Source organism: Canis lupus, chromosome 27, assembly GCF_048164855.1.
Source record: "Canis lupus baileyi chromosome 27, mCanLup2.hap1, whole genome shotgun sequence".
In the NCBI taxonomy this organism is placed as follows: Eukaryota; Metazoa; Chordata; class Mammalia; order Carnivora; family Canidae; genus Canis; species Canis lupus.
Window position 1 is genome coordinate 6,958,482 of NC_132864.1, and position 17,916 is coordinate 6,976,397.

General features: G+C 57.8%; 1 long non-coding RNA gene across 19 annotated transcripts in view; it reads left to right on the forward strand.

Annotated features, from left to right (window-relative positions):
* The first annotated feature begins 4,405 nt into the window (after positions 1-4,405).
* Positions 4,406-17,916, forward strand: part of LOC140619119 (uncharacterized) — a 29,331-nt gene continuing 15,820 nt past the window's right edge. For 6 of the 19 annotated variants that reach the window (XR_012019037.1, XR_012019038.1, XR_012019036.1 and 3 more), the window contains exons 1-7: positions 4,406-4,511; positions 4,879-5,026; positions 5,225-5,391; positions 6,331-8,140; positions 8,692-8,902; positions 11,658-12,013; positions 14,552-14,690. This is a non-coding gene — a long non-coding RNA (uncharacterized lncRNA). Of the gene's footprint in view, positions 4,558-4,878; positions 5,027-5,224; positions 5,392-6,327; positions 8,141-8,691; positions 8,903-11,657; positions 12,014-14,551; positions 14,691-15,265; positions 16,238-17,916 lie in introns of those variants that run through there. The other 13 variants (XR_012019050.1, XR_012019040.1, XR_012019048.1 and 10 more) reach the window with 13 other exon arrangements.

The following is a 17,916-nucleotide window of genomic DNA, read 5'->3' on the forward strand; positions in this document are numbered from 1 at the left end:
TCCCACACCTAACCTTCCCCTCCCTGCGTATTGGGCCTCATGGCATCTGTCAAGGCCTGCACTGTCCTCTGCCGCCCCTCCCCTGCGCTGAAATGTGTGCCCTGGGACAACAAGGATTCCATGCGCCTATCTCCCAACCGCGGCACCCCTAGTGCCTGGATCCATGTCAGCACACCCTCAATTGGTGTCTGGTGAATGGCCAGGTATGGGGATACCAGGTGAGTCCAGTCAGCCCAGCATGAAGAAATGTCTGGCCTTCCATGCACATTTACTCAGCTAAGTCACAGGATGTGGGTGAGGATTCAAGATTCTGAGCATATCGGAGGAAATGTAATCCATGGGCCTACCTATCCTACATGTTCTCTGTCTGTGACACTCGGGTGAAGACCAGGGAGGAAGGAGAGGGCTGGAGCTGTCCGGCTGGCTGGGCAGCCCTCTGACTGCTGGAGGGACCACAATAGCTCCCTGCTGGCCACCTCCCAGTGGCTCCTTCATCTTCCTCCCATTGCCTCGTTGTGCAGTAGGGAGCACTCTGCAACCACGGTCCGACTCCCAACATTGCCTCCATTTTCTCCTTTAAAAAATCGTGAGAAACGTTTCTTACCTCCACCAGTTAATGCCTGAATCTGTTCTTATAAAAAAATTCAAATATAGCTGATAAAGCAACCTGCTCTGGCCCCTGCCTCCCAAGCCCCCTCTCCAGGGTCCGTGAGTGCCGGGAAACTCACAGCGCCTGGGAGGCGGGGGCCTCTCGGCTTTTCCTGCCCCACAGCCCTGGTGGGGTGTGCTGATGGAGCATCTGCCAGCCTGGCTGGAGTTCAGTGAGTTCCCCCAGACCCTGCTGCACGTCCATGAGAAGCAGCCCTGTCATTCCACGTCACCAAAGTCTGGGGATGGCTCGTGGCTGCTGCAGAGCGTGGCTCGCCCTGACCACTGCAGGAATGGGCACCGACCTCTGGGCACTGCTGTAGCCTGAGCCCGAAGCCCGGCACGCTGGCGTGGCAGACGGAGAGGAAGCTCCATGCACGCAGTGAGAGACGGGGTGGGTCCAGACAAGGCAGCAGCAGTGGCGGAGGGTGCTCACAGGAGCAGGAGGAAGAGAGGGAGACTCTAAATATTGTCCCCCCAATGCCGGGACCGTTAGCAGATCTCCAGCCCCCCAAAGTCAATCAGATCTGACTGGGTGGGTGGTCCCCAGACACCGAGCCCGGTGCCAAGAGACTGGCTCACGTGCATTCTGGGACAATAGCGATGCCGGCACCATGCTCTGGCAACACGGAGCAGGTTGATGGGTCTTCCGATGAGAGGTACCCCTGTAGGTCTGGAAGGAACCCCCCACCCCTGAGCGGGCATCACCCAGAGGCCCTGGCTGAGTGTGGCTGAAATACGGGGTCATCTTGCCGTGGAGACAGGAGGACAGTGAGCAGAATTAACTGGTCTAGAAGGCAGACCTCAAAAGTCTTTAGAGCTGTTCACAAATAATTTGGTGTCCTTTTCCAGACACGTGTCCCTGCCTCTTGAAGTTAAGCCTCGCTGTGTGACCTGCTTTGGCCGATGACACTTGAGCCTTTAAAGGTCAGTTCACAGTGCTTCTCGCTTTGGTGGTGGCAGAAAGGGATGTCAGCTCGGGCTCCCAGTCCCCGGTGAACACAGAGTAAAAGCCTCCACTGGCTCAGCCTGGACACACAGAAGGAGCAAGAGGTGAACGGTGGCATATGCCATCATGGAGGGGGGGCCATTTGCAACACAGCAGAGTCTGCCCCCACTGGTCGCTTCCCCAAGACCAGGGGAGTCTGCCTCTCTGGTCCGAGTCTGGAGGCAGTGGGCACAGGGCCGTTTCTCAGGGAGGCTCAATGCCCTACTCCTGGGTCCACTGGAGACAGTGAGGGTCACAGGGGATTACCCTACGGAGGTGCTGGGCTAGGCAGTGGGAGGCATGGCTCCAGTCACACCAGCCAACGTGGGTTCGGGTGGCCGGCGTCCCCTGGGCTCTGCCATGAGGGAGTGTCCTGCATCCTGGCAGGTGAACGCACAGCCGTGAATCCTGCCCTCCCCACCCTCCCAGGCCCAACAGCCCGAGAGCCTCTGCTGTCACCTTCAGGAACCTGAGGGACCCCACACTAAGAGAAGTTGCCAGGAGCTTGGGTTTGCTTGTACTTTCAGAGGTTCTGGTTAGATTACAGCCACGATGCGAGGTGTTGATAACGTTGTTAATAATAATGGTACGTCTGGTAAGCTCCTTCCACAAAAGAAGCCTCCCCCCGGGAAGGCTCATTGGTCTGTTCACACATAGTTTCCACACATCTCTAAGAATTACCATTTTAATGGCTTTGGGTATAGATACCAGGAGGCAGTTACATTTAACAGCATAAATCCAATTCCCTCCGCACTCAGTTTTCTCAGGTTACAGAATCACTTGGAGCCTGTCAGTGCTGGGTGGTTCCCTCTGTCCCTGTCGTCTCTCCCTCTCCAGTCGGGTTGCAATCCTGCAGAGGAAGATGTGCACATACAAAGTAACAGCCTTGATCTCCTTACAGCAAAATCTAATTAGGCGGGACCAGAGCTGGGACCAGCAAGTTGCTCCAGGGTGCTGCCAGCCCCAGGCCGCTGCCACCTCTCCCATGTGGCCATGGATAACGTGCTTTCATGACCCCTAATGGTGCCTGTCTGCCCTTTCCCCTGGGCCCCAGCCAGGGGTGTGTGTGTCCCTCTAGGGTCTTCTCTGGGGAGTCCCTGAGCCCTATGGGTTTTCCATGTGGGTTTTTGTCCTTGGTCTGCCCTTCTGCTGCAGTGGTGATGACATAGAGATCACATTCTGAGGGTGACACACATGCTCATTTAGTGCCACATGTCCCTGAGATGTACCTATGTATGGGTAGTAAACCCCCATTTTATGCATGGGAAGCAGGTACAGAGATGGTAAGTAACTGACCACAGTCACACAGCGAGCATCAGAGCCAGGCAGTGCTCACCCAGAGGCAATTTGGACTCTGGTTAATCCTGGGGGCACTGTGCCATCCTGCCTCGCTCCACGGACAGTGGGCGGCCATGGTATGTACCCAGCCATCTGTCCCGTCTTCTGCTAACAGCTCCAGGTACCCCATTTAGAACCGCCTCTGCCTCTGGGCCAGTCGTGCACTGAGTGGAAACACCCCCTGCCTTGCCTGGGGGCCAGTGGCAGCCCTCACCCCTCTGGCACCATGGTTGGCTCACCGTGAGCCCATGGTCCATGCCACACCAATCAAAGTTGGGCCTGTGACTCTGGGTGGGTCTGACAGGAGGGGCCCTGGGCAGCAAGCAGGTGGGACTGGTGCCAGGGTCCCCTGTGGGGCATGGATTCCCCTCTTCTGCTTCAATGTCTGCGTGACTCAAGCACTTTTTTTTTTTTAATTTTTTATTGGTGTTCAGACTCAAGCACTTTGACACCTGTTCCTCTGGGCGCCCATATGGGGAGGTGTGCGTATGTGCACACCAATGCACGGTAGCCAGTGGGGCTGGGTGCCTGGGTCATTCCTACTGGCATTGCATGTGTAGACGCCAGGACTGCTCATAGGGCCTGGGCAGCTCTGCATGCTCACCTTTCTGAGTTGGCCCCGGATGGAGCGGCTCAGGGAACGCACGGCTGCCCATCTGCTACACCCCAACTGTCCGACTCGAGCTCTGGAGATGGTCTAACCAGGGATGATGAGGATGACGTAGGATTGCTTAGGAGATGTGGTTGCGCTCAACCCCCGGGCCCATCAGATTCCCTCCCTCATGTCTGTTTATTTTTTATTTAATTAAAATTTTTATTAAAAAATATTTTTTAAAGATTTTATTTATTTATTCATGAGACACACACACACACACACACAGAGAGAGAGAGAGAGAGAGAGAGGCAGAGGGAGAAGCAGGCTCCATGCAGGGAGCCTGATGTGGGACTCGATCCCGGGTCTCCAGGATCATTTCCTGGGCCAAAGGCAGTGTCAAACTGGTGAGCCACCTGGGCTACCCTTTAATTTAAATTTTTACAGATTTTATTTATTTACTTGACAGAGAGAGAGCAGAGGTGGGAGTAGGGACAGAGGCAGAGGGAAAAGCAGGCTCCCTGCTCAGCAAGGAGCCTAATGCGGGGCTCGATTCCAGGACTCTGGACCATGACCTGAGCCCAAAGCAGACACTTAATCAACTGAGCCACCCAGGTGCCCCCTCATGTCTGTTTACAGAAGAGGAACCTGGGGTGAGTGCCAGTGTCTGGGTGGACTGAAGCCCAGAGAGAACCCAGCCACTCTGGGACCCTGGTCGTGTTACAGCCACATCCCGGGCACATTTGGAAAACACATGGGAGGGGCGGTAGGGGTGGTCGAGGTACATCTGGAGTCCTGGGTCCTCACATGTCAGCCTTTGTGACACACACTGTTATGTCAGCAGCCCCTCCTTGACCAGTTCAGAAGGTCTGGGGCCATCCATGTGCACCCTCTTGGGGCCTTGACTTGGCATGGGAGACATTCAGCCGCCCAGACTATGGAGAGGTTACTTGGAGGGGCCATGCGGGGGAACCACGTGGAGGGGCCACGGGTAGAGGCCACGGGGAGGGACCATATGGAGAGACCACAGGGAGGGACTGAGGGGAGAGACCATGTGGAGGGGTCATGGGAAGGGACCACAGGGAGGGATCACTCAATCTTGCCAGGGAGAGAAGGGCTCAAGTAATCCAATTCAAAAATGTGTCTTTAGTAGGGAGTTAGGGAGGAAGAAAGACGTTGAATAACTATCAAGACAAGATACAAAGAGAAAAAAAAAAAAAAAGATACAAAGAGAAAATAGTATCTGATATTTGACGAAAAGTTATTAGGCTCCCAGAGGACCATTCACAGGAGCATCCTGTGGTCTCACTAGGAACTTCCAGAAACTGCCCAAGCATTTGTGAAGGGATGTGGAAGCTGCCCATGGTGGGGCCTGGCTCTCCCCAGATTTGCTGGGGACATTTGTCACGGAGCCGTCATGGCTGGAGAGGAGCCAGGCCGGAGCACACATGCTTGTCCTGGTGAGTCTACTCTGGCAGGGGCCTGAGGGCAGTGGTCTGCCTGGGACCCCAGGGTACAGCCCCTCTGCCCCCGCCGGAGGGCTGCCAACCCCAGGGCCCTGCAGAAAGCTGGTGGCTCCTGCGCTAGAGACAGCACAACTTGTGGGGCAGCCCCTCCCTCTTCTTCCTTATGGCCCTAATTTGTTGTTCTGCAAGCAGAGAGCAGAGAATCCTCCAGGGTGTCGGGGGGCAAGCGGACTGTGACGTGCAGCCGGCAGGCCTGCTCTCTCCAGGCTCCTGGGTGTTGCCACGAAAGCTGAGCGGAGGCTTCTCTTTTCAGCGCCACCCGAGGCTGGATACCACGGGGGAGCATGGGGCCGAGGCAGGTATGACCGCGGGCCAGGTGTCCACACAGTCAGTCAAAAGCCAGGTGGCCTGTTCCCTCTTCCGAGCGATAGAGAGTGACTGCACTGCCTCCCCCCGCCCGCCCCCGTGGGAGTATCCACCTACTGCACTTAGTGCCGGCACAGGGCATGGCGCAAGGGGCACACGCTTGCTGTCACTGTCCTTACTCGAAAGTACAGGATGGTAATAATGTGACCTCAAAACAGGACAGGGGACCTTCATGGGCTCAGGGGTTGTCAGTGATTTCATAAGGCGTGTGGTTTTTATTTATGATTTCTCATGGCTTGTGAGGTTCTGGGAGATTGGGGTCTTGGCGAGGACAGCCCCACCCGAGATGCACACTGTTGTGACTGGGCAGCATCCTGGGGGGGGCCAGGCCAGCAGCCGCGTCCCCTACAGGAGGCTTGTTACTGGACAGATGGACGGTAGGGTGGATAGGCGAAGGCCCGCATGTCCTGCTGCCTCATTAGCATTCCACCTGGAGTGAGCTGCCAGCAGGGCTGCATTAACCCCCCGTCCGGAGCCTTCCTGGCGGCCGCTTAGTGCAGCCCTGTCGAGACCCATTGATTTGCTGTCCCTATCACTTCCCGACACGATGGCCATGATGGCCATGACTTCAGACCATGGCTGTTGCCATGGCAACGAAATGACCCATAGTAGTCCCTGCCTCCTCCAACAGATGAAGGACAGAGGTTTCCTATGCCTTTGGTGTGGAGGACAGTTTGCCCTCCCCTCACAGGAGCGGAGCCCCTGGCCATCGGCCCCCTCCATCTAGACACCAGGTGGCTGACGACTGCGTGAGAGCCATGCCCGTTCCACGTGTTCCATCACTCCTGCTGCTGGTGTAAAACGTGGGTGGCACGAAGTGTGCGGTAACGAGACACACAGACATCTCATCAGAAATTCTGTGTTGCCAGCAGGTTCTCCAGGACACTGTCTTTCCAGTTCCGATGTGCAGCGATCTTCGGCTGGGACTGGCAGAAGGCTGTGCTACCGACATGCACTCGGCAATGCTTCTGTGCAAGTGAAGGAGCCAGGAAGTGGGGCAGTGAGGCTGGGGTCAAGGCCCAGGGCACCCCAGGAGCATTTCCCCAGGCCTCTGGTTTGCTCTGCAGTTCACAGACCTTCTATAGGGTTCAGCCTCATGATCAGCATTGCCTCATCCCCTTCCAGGGTGGGGACAGTGAGGGGTGCCGTCAGCCAAGCCTTGGTGGGCGGCACATGCCAGGGGCTGTGCTGGGCCTCCCCCGTGCTGTGGGGGACGTGGACCCAAGGTTTCAGGAGCCTTGGCTTCCTTGTGACTCTGTGGCCAGCCAGTGGCCGGAGGGTACCTCAATACGGCTCCTGGGGGCAAGAGTGTGTGTCCCTGGTGGAGGCACTTGACCGTGTGAGCCCAGGGCTGCTGTCCTGCCTCTGTGGCTCCTCTGTAAGGCGGGGACAACTGTGCCCCAAAGTGATCCCTGAACTCTCGGTGCTTCGAACAGCTGGGGCTGCTGGGGGCGTGAGGCAGGGCGGCACCCTGTGTCTTGGCCACGGGGAGCCCACCCACAGGCTGCTATGGCCACTCTGTGAAGCGCTCCCACGTGCTGTGGTGCCCAGTAGGGCTCCCTGGGGACTAGCTTTCCTCTTTGGTCTTCATGGGAGGGCATGCAGGAGGGGCTGGGAGGCAGCAGAGGATGGCTCCTGCCCCTCCCACTCTCTGGGCCTCTCCCCTCCCTCTCTGACTCTTTCTGTATCTACCCACCTCCCCACCATCTCAGGATGGGGGTGGCCTGGGCGCCGGCTGCCCGTGGGCTCCATGCTCATGACTGACAGGGACCCAGGACCAGGTCAACCAGATTTTGTTTCCTTCTCATCAAGGTCAGCCAGCGCTGGGGGCCTCAAGTGGACCCATGCGAATCCAAGGTGGACAAGTGCTGAAAGGGAACAGCAGGTCCTCTGGGCCTCTTGGGGGAGGACTGTCAGGGATGCGATCCCTGGGCTGGCCAGGGACACCCGATCTCCTCCCAGGGCTGTAGGGCTGGCATGGGAGCTGCAGGGTTGGGAAGGGACCGGAACCCAGGCAGAGGTGGGGGTGACACCTGGTACTAATGTGCTCCATGGGGCCAGCGGGCAGTGGGGGCAGGGGCGGCCCTGGGGCTGCAGGGGTGCTGCAGGGAGGGTCAGGAACCTCCATAGCCCTTCACCCCTCCTGGCTCAGGAGTCACAGCTTCATCTCTTCCAGTCTGTGGAGTCAGCGAGCAGAAAGGGGGACTGCTTCCTGTCTCTGTGCCCTGACCTCTTGGGCTAGGTCCTCCTGACTTGCTGTCCCTGGAGGGTGTACCTGAGCCTTTGTCCCGGACCCTCACCTTTCTCAGCCATGCCCACAGCCTGGCCCATGCCTTCCCATCTCAGGGTTCCCACTTGGCCGTCACCCCAGGGTGTCCTCGCTGGGAGTGGTCTTCTCTTATCCCCACCCACACCACCCTATCTCTGGGAAGGCCAGCTGCAGTCTTGCCTCCTACAGGCAGAATTCCAGGATTGCTCCGGTTGTTGCCTTCTCTCCTTCCACCTCTTCTAGGACACCTGTTCAGGCTTAGGCTGAGGGCAGGCTTCCTGTGGGGACCTGGTTGTACTCTCTCTTCCAGGGGTGTTGCAACAAGCTGAATGAATATCTACACCCAACATGCGGCTCAAGCTCATGACCCAACATCAAGAGTCCCAGGCTGCATGACTGAACCCACCAGGCAGGTGCCCAGGGAACGTGTCCCTTTCTCATTGTTTCAGGAATGCAGGTCAAGGGCTCATTATTCTAAACAAGTTTAGCTGTCAGGTCCTGAGCTCGAGGTGGGCAGGTGAGGCTCTTCCACCCCCTGTGCTGGCCCCTCCCCCACTGAGGGCATCGTGGGGCAGGTTCTGCGTTATTACTTTATGTGGGAGTCACCATTCCCCTTGCAAACATGGTTCAGTGCTCTCTCATAACACACCCCAGATTGAGCTCCTGCACATCCTTCAGAACCCCTGTCCCCCTGACCTCTTCCTTATCTCAGGAAATGACTCTTCAAGGTGTGGGCGGGGTCATCCTTGTCTCTGTTCCCCTCTAACCTCTCAGCATCCTGTCAGGTCTACCTGAGAAATACTGAGTCAGATCACATCATAGCCCTCCACTACGGCCCTCTGGGGAGGAGGGACAGGGACAGGGGGATCGGGGGAGTGGGGAGGGAGGGAAGGCCAGTGGGAGGCCTGCCTCTGCCCCTTTCCTTTAAAAAAATAAAAGATTTTATTTATTTATTCATAGAGAGAGAGAGAGAGGCAGAGGGAGAAGCAGGCTCCACCCTGGGAGCCTGAGGTGGGACTCGATCTCGGGACTCCAGGATCACACCCCGGGCTGCAGGTGGCGCCAAACCGCTGTGCCACCGGGGCTGCCCCTCTGCCCCTTTCCTGCCTCCCATGTCCCTTCCCCATGTCCCTTCTCCAGTGCTGGCCTGGATGCAGCTGCGGCCATGCCCACAGGTAAGTAACGTGACAGCATCGGTACATTAGTCTTGATGCCCACCATGCAAACCTCCTCAGCGTGTGGGCATCCAGCTTCGCCGGCTGCCCAGCTCTGATGTGCCTTCTGGTGGTGGGACTAGATCATCCTGTGTCATCTGACATGGTTTCAGCCAGTGGTCGAGGGTTCTGCAGGCAGGCTGTGAGCTCCTGGCCGTTGGGGGTCTGCCCCTCCTCGAGGTCATCTGCCCACCCTGCACCCTGAGAGGGCTCTCTGAGCACAGGCACTGGGCTGGGAGGGGGTGCGAGCAGGCCACGGGGGTCACCCAAGGCAGCAACGCTCTGCGGGGTCAAGGTCAGAAACAGGAGCCAGTGAGTTTTTGCCCCAAGCACTTATTGGGCACCTACTATGTGCCGGGCACTGTTCTTGGTGCTGGGAAGTGAGACATGGTCTCTCTGCCGTAGGCTTCAGGCGGAGGGACAGGATGGCAGGAGCAGGTGTGGATTAAGATGACCTGAAAGTGTGGCCAGGTCCAACACCCAGGTGGTTGTGCCTCGGGCCAACGATGGGGAGCGCCACTGGAAAGGAAACACCTTGTGATGGAAGGTCATCCCAGCTGCCCTAGGTCACCCTACCTTGTTGCTGGTCTGACACCTGTTGGGGGCATCTCAAGTGCACCCCACATCAGTGTGCCACAAGGACCAGGCCATGGTGTGAGCACAGTGTGGGTGCCACTCGCCCTCCTCACAGGGCTCAGGCCACCTCCACCTTCATTTGAAGTACATAGATTTGGTTAAAAACTTCTTTAAAGCAGCCTCACAGAGGAAATAATGAATCATAGCTGGTTTCCCTGCCAATGCCTGGGCCCCCGCATGGAGAGGACCACCCTTTCCAGATTCTTACTGGTCACAAAGGCAGTGGACTGACTGCAGCCCGAACTGGGTCCACATGGAACATGTACCCCCTCATGGGCTTTGGGATGCTCCGTGGGTGATGATGGGGCACAGCAGGCGCTTCCAGAAGCTTCTCCCCTTCCCTGCCCTCTCAGACACTCTGTAGCTGCTAGGCTGTGAGGGTGTGGACTCCTGTGCCCCGCGGGGACCAGACTGGAGGTACCGCTGCTCCCTGCCCCCAGAGGAGGCTGCTGGCCGGAGCTGCTGACCAGCCCTGTGGTCACATAGCCCGTGGGCGCGGAGTTGGGATGCAGCATCTGCACTCGAAGCCCCCAAAGGCGGCTCTGGCTCCAGTGATGGTCTGGGTGCCCTGCGGGTGCTTTGCAGGCCGGTTACTGGGGCACTGTCAGCTGCAGCGCCCAGATGCTTTCATGTCCTGCCCCAGCATCCTCTGTCCCACAGGGCTGCTCTAGAGCAGCTTCACCTGTGTATGATCATCCCCAATCCTACAGCCCTAGAGACACACCTGTGTCCTTTTTCCTCCAGGGGCTCCTGGGACAGGTCTGTAGGTGCTCAGACAGACGGAGTGTGGACCCAGTCCCCAGCCTCAGCAACTGGGCTGGCAGGCGCAGAGTGGCGGGGCTTAAAGTGTCCTCAGTGCTCAGGGGGCCCACAGCCTGCTTCCTGGAGCAGGGCTCCCGGGGCAGGCACCAAGGTTTCTGAGCACATTAACAGGGGGAATCAGGGCCTCCAGCTCCCAATGTCCCCAGTACACCAGGGTCTGGAGGATCTGGTCCCTTCTCAGGTCACTGCATTTTTGCCGGGGGGACATCAGACATGGGCTGGCAGACATTGCCGTCCACCCTCTCAAGGCCTCTGCGGGGACTTCTGGGGGCCCAATAGACTGGTCAGGAACGCAGCCTAGGACTGATCTGGGGTCCCTGAGCACCCCAAGCCCTGGGCAGACGTGTCCTGGAGATGAATGGGGAGACACTCCCCGTGCCAGAGGTGTGTAGGGAGGGGATTCCCTGGGCTCCAGGCTGTACCACTGTCTTCACTAGGGGCAGGGAGGGCAACCCACAGGAGTATGGGCCTGGTTAAGGAGAGGGTCTCCCCACAGTAAGAGCTTGTGGTGGTGTAGGGCACATGCCCACGGAGGGAGAGGCTGTCACCATCCTCTGCCCCAGGCCAGCCATAGCCAAGTCTTGAGGGTTCCCATCCTAGGTTCCCTCTCCCAGGGTGCCAGCACACAGTGTGGCCAAGCATGACACCTAGTGGGCAGAGGGGACCTTGCTCCTAGTGCTTTTACAGGCTGGGGAGTCCCTCATTCTCAGTGGACCCTCAGCCTGGGAGAAGCACTCAGCATGGGTGGAGCACTCAGCCTGGGAGGATCTTCAGTCTAGGAGGACTCTGAGCCTGGGTGGAGCACACAGCCCTACCAGGCCCAGTGGCTTGTGGCTTTCACAGAAACCTCTATTTGTTGGGGGATGGGGCAAGGGAAGGGTGGGCTGCAGGTGCTAGAAGGCAGCCATCACAGGCTTCAGGATTTACCTGTCCCCGGGGAGAAATCATGGAAGCCTGCCCACCTGGGAGACTGAGTCCTGACCCAGACCCACGGGGGCTTGGCTGTGCTTTATACCCAGGGATGTGTGCCCTGGACTGAAGATGCAGCGATGAGACCCTCACCCCTGCCAGGAGAGGGGGGTGTTCCATGGGTTCAGCTAGGTGGGGGCAGGGCTGGCAGGAGTGGTGTCCCCAGGTTGGGGTTGCATGGCTTCCTCTTTGGTTCCCAGCGCCTAGCCCCAGACAGGTTCTCCCTCAGGTCCTCACCAGGCACCAGCACCCTGCTCTTCCTACCTGCTCTGTTTCTGCTTCTATTCAGGTCTTCAACGGATGTGGCGGAGCCACATTCAGCCCAAGCGGTGACTTCTCCAGGTGGTGCTCCTGCTGGGGAAGAGCCACATTCTCACTGCAGCCCCTGTGAAGTCCCCCTCCCCTTGGGTGTGGTGGGCTGACTGAGTGACTTATTTCTGAAAGACGGAGGAGGCACCTTAGCCCTGGGGTCAAGGTCACTTTGGGAGCAGGTGCCTCAAGGTGCCCTGATGGGAAGGTGCTTCACCTGTGTACGATCATCCCCAATCCCACAGCCCTAGAGACTCATGAGAAAGCATCAGAGCAACCCAGATCGGCTGAGGGCAGTCCGGAAACACCTGACCAATGCTGCTCAAAGCTGTCAAGGTGAGGGCCAAGCACGAGCCTGGGCCTAGATGTGGGGGGTGTGCTGGGCCCCGGGCATAGACCTGTGTGGAGAAGTGGCCCCTGGCCTGGGGAACAGTGGTTACTGCTACCACTTGATGTTTTGACCATGGGCTGTGGGTGGGAGGTGAGGGCTGAAACTATCCACAGGTAGGGAGGGTATCCAAGGAGCGGGGCTGGTGCCCCCTAGTCCTACAGGACCACGTGCGCCCACCAGATGGCAGCAGTGCCCTGCAGCCTGGACCACCTGCAGCCCTGCAGGTGCCTGGAGGTCAGGTGGGCTGGGCTGGGGCTGGCCTCCCCCTCAGGCCTGACAGGCGGTCCGTAGCTATGAAGGGCACCGGAGGGCAAGAGGAAGACCAGGAGGGCCTCCTCAGGAGGAAACCTGTGCTCTTGGGGTCAGCCCTGCCTGCCATGCTCTGTCTCCCTGTTGCTCTTTCTCTGTCTCTGTTTCTCTCTCCTTCCTGTCTCTTCATCTGTCTCTCCCTGTCTTTCTCTCTCTCTTCTGATCTCCCTGCCCTTTTTCCAGACCTGGGTCAGACAGTCTGGTTTCAAGCCCTCGGTCCCTCTGTTTGGGCCCAATGACCAGCATTCCATGTGGCAGGGCCCTCATCTGGACACAGAGTGGAAGCGGGCTCTGCCAGCAGGGCTGTTGATGGCCTCAGAGGAGCCTACACTGTCCGCATCTGTGTCAAGTAATCAAACGACATACAGACTCTCCCCTCCCTCCATCAGGGTACTGCCCCTGTGTCGTGGGTCAGACACTACCAAGACCCCATTGGGGTGTACCCGGTGTTGCCCTCAGCAACTTTTTTTTTTTCCTCAGCACTTTTCCAACCAAACTCTTCCTTGTCTGGATGAGGAACCGAGGCCCAGCGGGTGATGACTGCCCTGGGCTACTCCCTCCTGGTGCTAGTCACTATAGGCAGCCTTCCCTTAGCCACGCTTCCACTGAAAGCCCCCTGAAGGCAGAGGGACTGGCATTCGGCACCCAGGCCAGGGGCTGTGGCCTCAGGGTTGGAAATTCTGGGGTCCTGGCACTTGTGCCAGCTTATCTTTTGGGCCCAATGACCCCGACCTCCCACTAGATGACCGCAGACCTCAGGCTGACAAAGCTGGCTAGCAAAGCCCAGGTCCTGGCCAGGTGGTCTTCCCAGCAGAGCTGAGAGCCTCATCCACACCAGCTTCCCACAGAGCTGGGTGCCCCATACTGACCGGGGGCAGAGGGCTGTGGGTGGCACTTTCATTTTGTTTGTAATCGAAGCTGCTATCTCAAAATTGCCATCCCCTTCCCTCATGTAGGTGGCAGATTGTCTTTTTTTTTTTTTTTTTTTGGCAGATTGTCTTAATAAGATTTTTTTCCCCTGAAAAATCATTTGATTTGCTGTGCTGTGTGTGTGTACCTGCACATTTGTGTGTGCACACGTTCATGTGTGTATATGCGTGTGCATGGTATATATACATGTATGCACACGTGTGTGCATGTGTGCACAGGTACGTGTGTGCATGCATGCATGTTTGTTTGGAGGAGTCATGACCTAATTCTGGAATCTGGGGGTGGGAGAGAACCCGATGCGCCCCATGCCTCTTGAAGAGCTGCATCACCTCCTCTCCACTGCTCTTGCTCACGTCAAGGGGACCCGCCACCCTTCCTCCAGGAACTCCCTATCACCACGTGACCCCCTCCTCCTTGACACTTATCCTGAGTTCTGCGGTCTGTGGACGAGATGCTGATGGGCTAGTCCAGGGGAGAGACAGTGGGTGTGGCAGGTGTTCATGCAAACCTTGAGGATGCCAATCATGCATGTGTCCGGCATCCTGGATGGTGGAATCCATGTGAGTGGGAGCAGGTGGGCAGGGCCCAGGGTGAGGCGCTTGTGGGCAGAGGCTTATCTAGCTCTCCTCGCAGCCCAGAAGTGGGGGTGGCACCTCTCATGTTGTCATGTGCTCTCCTGGATGGGAGGCAGGCAGACATGGGAACTGAGAGTAGGACGGCGGCCGGCCAGCTCCCGGAGGTGAGAGGGCCAGCTGGAAGTGGAGTCCAGGAGCGCAGCACAGGGCTTGTGGCACCGTCCTGCTTGCCCTCTCTTCGGCTGCTGGCCACACTGCCTGGGTCCATTCATTGCATAGCCTGTAACAGCAGTGAGGACAGTCCTGCGGGATGAGCCACTGAGGTCTGGTGCTGCAGTTCGGGGCTGCGGTTGTTGGCAGGTTTGCTGCAGTTCCGACGGCTCCAGGTCATCCCTCTGCACCTCCTGGATGCTGATGATGTGGGGCTGCTGCCTTCTCCCCTGAGGCAGGAGGGGGCAGGCTCTGCCAGGGCGTCCGTCTGTCAGTACACCTCACACTGCAGTGGGGCTCAGGCCGCTGGCCTGTGCTCCCAGCGCCAGCAAGGTTTCCACTCTCATCCTACAGATCTGAAGTCCTGAGGTCATGGTTCTTCTATAATCCACAAGAGATGGAAATATAACTCAGATTAGCTTTAAAGAAAGGCAATAAAAGCTCACTTTATTTGCACAGGTCACTGAAGTCCACGGCTTCCCCACGGCTGCTTCCCAGCACTCTGATGACGTCAGGATCTGCTGCTCTTTTCCTAGGTTAATTTCATTCTCCAGCAAACTTTGAAATGGGGATGCAGTTGGCTGCCAGCCCCCCAGAGGTACGTCCCATCAGGTTACAGCTCCACAGAAGGAGCTGTTTCTTCCCATACCCTCCCTGAGAGCTCCATGGCATCTCCGAGGGGCCCCAGCAACCGTCCCGTCCAACCCCAGATCAACACCGTGATTGTGCTTGGTGTGGCCTGGATCGAGGGCCTTCTTGAGCCCCCAGGTTGGACTGGCTTGGACACAGGGAGCTGGTGCAAAATGGAGGGACATTGGGCAGGCAGGGTGCAGAGCCAGACACAAGTAACCCTGTGGCCACCTGGACTCACCTGGGCTTGGCATTCAGCCCCCATAGAGCCTGGCCCGCAGCACCAAGAGCTGTGTCAAAGTCAGGAAGACAAAATATTCTGTGGTCAGAATTTCACGTTTCCTACTCAGTAAATAGCAATTAGCTAACTTACCTAGAACTTGTCCTGGGGAGTAAGGCCTCTCTCGGTGATGGAGCTAAGGCTGAGAAAGGATGCAGAATGGATTGTTGCCCAAGTGGCATCTTGGACTTGGAGGCTGGACCCAACCTGCCACGATCTGAACACGCCTTATGCTCCTATGGGTTCTCTTTCTTGGTTTGCAGGTACTTTCGTGCTCCATGTGCAGCCCCACTTGCACGCGGAGCTCTCCTCCTCCAGAGTCTGGCCTGAGGTGGCCTGAATGTTTGAGGCCTGGAGGTTGCTTGGTGCTCGACTGCTTCTGTCAGTCATTGCGAGAGGTCCCGGCCAGGAGCCCAACAGGGGACCTTCTCCACTGTGACCCTGTTGGCCCCTGACCTTGGACTGTCTGTGCTCCTGAACCGTGAGGAATTGATGTCTGTTTATGTCTGTTTATGAGCCTTCCACCCATAGTCGATGAGCAGCCGGACGGACCAGGATTTGGTCTGAGCTTGGTTTCTCTGCCATGAACTCTGATGGCGCTGTTTTCCGACATGGCTATGGTGCGAAGTCCCCAGTATCTGCCTCCCCCGCCGCCCCTGGGCTTCAGTGGGGCACATGGCCTCCAGGGTAAGGACAGGCCTCCCAGCCATGTTGCAGCTTGGTGCAGCCAGGTGACAATGCAACCCAGCCCAGGGGCTCCCGGTGGGGCCATGTCCTCGTCCTACAGCTGCAGTAGGTGTGGCAGCAAGGCCTCGGGAGTCTGCCACCTCTGACACCACCCTGGCAGCCAGGACCCCTGGGTCACTCTTAGGAGAGGACACCATGCAGCAGCCCTGGTCCTCGACCTCTGCGCTGACTCGGGCTCGCGTCACCGGCAGCCCAGCTCAGGTGGGAGTGACCCTGACAGACCAACCCCCACGCAGGACCACTGAGCCAGCAGGTGTTGGCAACACTGCCCCTTGCCCTCGGGACACGGACGCCATGGCTCTGGTGACACCTGCACTCCTGCTGGATTGTAGAACGGACCAGAGGGCGCCTCGTGCAGCTGGGGGACGTTGACCCCGTGGGGAGCCAGCTGGCTGTTTCCTTCACCCTAAATTCACATCCTTAACATGGAAATTGATGCCACTTTATTTTCTCTTTCATTAAAAAGGGGCCTGATTTGGATAACGTTTCACTCTGAAATAATGAAAGTCTAAATCTGGGGAATAAAGACAGGGAGCAGGTTAAGGAGGAGGATTTCCCGAGGCGGAACCCGGCGCTGTGAGCTTCGGGCGGTGGTGTCCTTTGGCTGTGCTCTGACGGTCTCTCCATTTGTCATGTGGTTTCCCTGCGTCTGCATTTGTTCTCAAAGGTTTCCAGGTTGCCGTCTGCATGTGACATTGTGCCAGGATCAGGGGGGCAGGGCTGAGCAGGGGACTGGGGACCCCCTCTGTTTTTTAGGCTGTTATTCTCAATTATTTTTGCCTCAACAAGGGGAACTGGCCTCTTCCGGGAGAAGCCAGCAGCCTTCAGCGGTCCCCCTGCTTGCTCCTCCTGGTTTGGGGGAAGCTGCAGGGACCCGCAGGAGGGGGCTGGGCGGCCTGATGCCACAGCTGGTGGACCGCCCTGCGTCCATCCTGCCCTGCCTCTGCTCCTTCCTTGACCACTCGTCGGGCCGCGGCAAAGTCCCCACACGTCTGTGAGCTGAGGGTATTGTGTCCTGGAGGATGGCAAGCCCCTGTGTGGGCAGCACGGGTGTTTGCAGCTTGCAGGGTGATGGTTTGGCCTGGGCTGGGAGCTGTCCCGGAGCCATGGTGCCAGAGGGGCCGCCGGCCTCTCCACACCCGTTGTCTACTGATCGCCAGTCTGCCAGCCCTGCCTCTTGACAGGAGAGGTGCCCCAGAACTTTCTGACATGCAGCCCCCCTTGACTCATGATGCAGTCCCATCCCAATAAACCTGCCGTGAGTTGGAAACGACACCCCTGACCTACGGGCCCTCCCAGCCCGGGTCAGCCCACCATAGACATGCCTCAAAGGTGCACTGACATTAGCCTGCAGTTGGGCAAGCACGTGACCCAGCCTAGTTTATCATAAAGTCGACTGGCTCCCATTACTTATCGAACATGGTGATGGAGGCAGAATGGCTATCAGGGTATCAGCTATTAACCCTGCTGATCCTGTGGCCAGGCCTGGCATCTGGGAGGGGATGGGACAAGGACAGCGAGCCTGGGACCAGATCCAAATTCAAAATTCCAGGTTTGGTTCCTTCTGCACATGGGTCACTTCTGCTCCATCAAAAAGTTAGAAAGTCACAACTTGAACTACTGTGAGTTGGAGACTGTCTGTGAGGCCAGCTCAGTCGGCCAGGCTGCCATGGCATTCACAGGAGCTGTCCAGTCTCCTCTGCAGATGCACCGCTCTGTCCAGCATTTCCTGAAAAATCCCCACTGGGCTGGCCCAGGGCATGAGCTGCTGGGGCCCAGTCCAGCAGAGTTGGCTTCTTGCGGGGGTGCATGCCAGCCCCCTAGTCACATGGCCCAGAGATAACCTAGGGTTGGGACCACATGGCCCAAGAAAGGGGAAGAATGAGCCCCAGCGGGGAATGGCACCAGTGGGGCATGGCGTCCCTGGCCCCCCATGCCAGGGCAGAGGAGATCACCACCAACATCTTGCTCCCTTGCCATTGGGTCCAGTTCTTGAGCTGGCCTCAGGAAGATGGTTCCTGTGTGGGGCCACCAAGGGCCTCACTCTGCCTCAGTTTCCCCACCTGCACTTGTTCATGGTCACACATGCTAAGGATTCAGACCCACTTTACCATCAGGCTGTTTGAACATGTGGACGAGAAGCCCTGGGAGCTGTTTGCAACAGCAA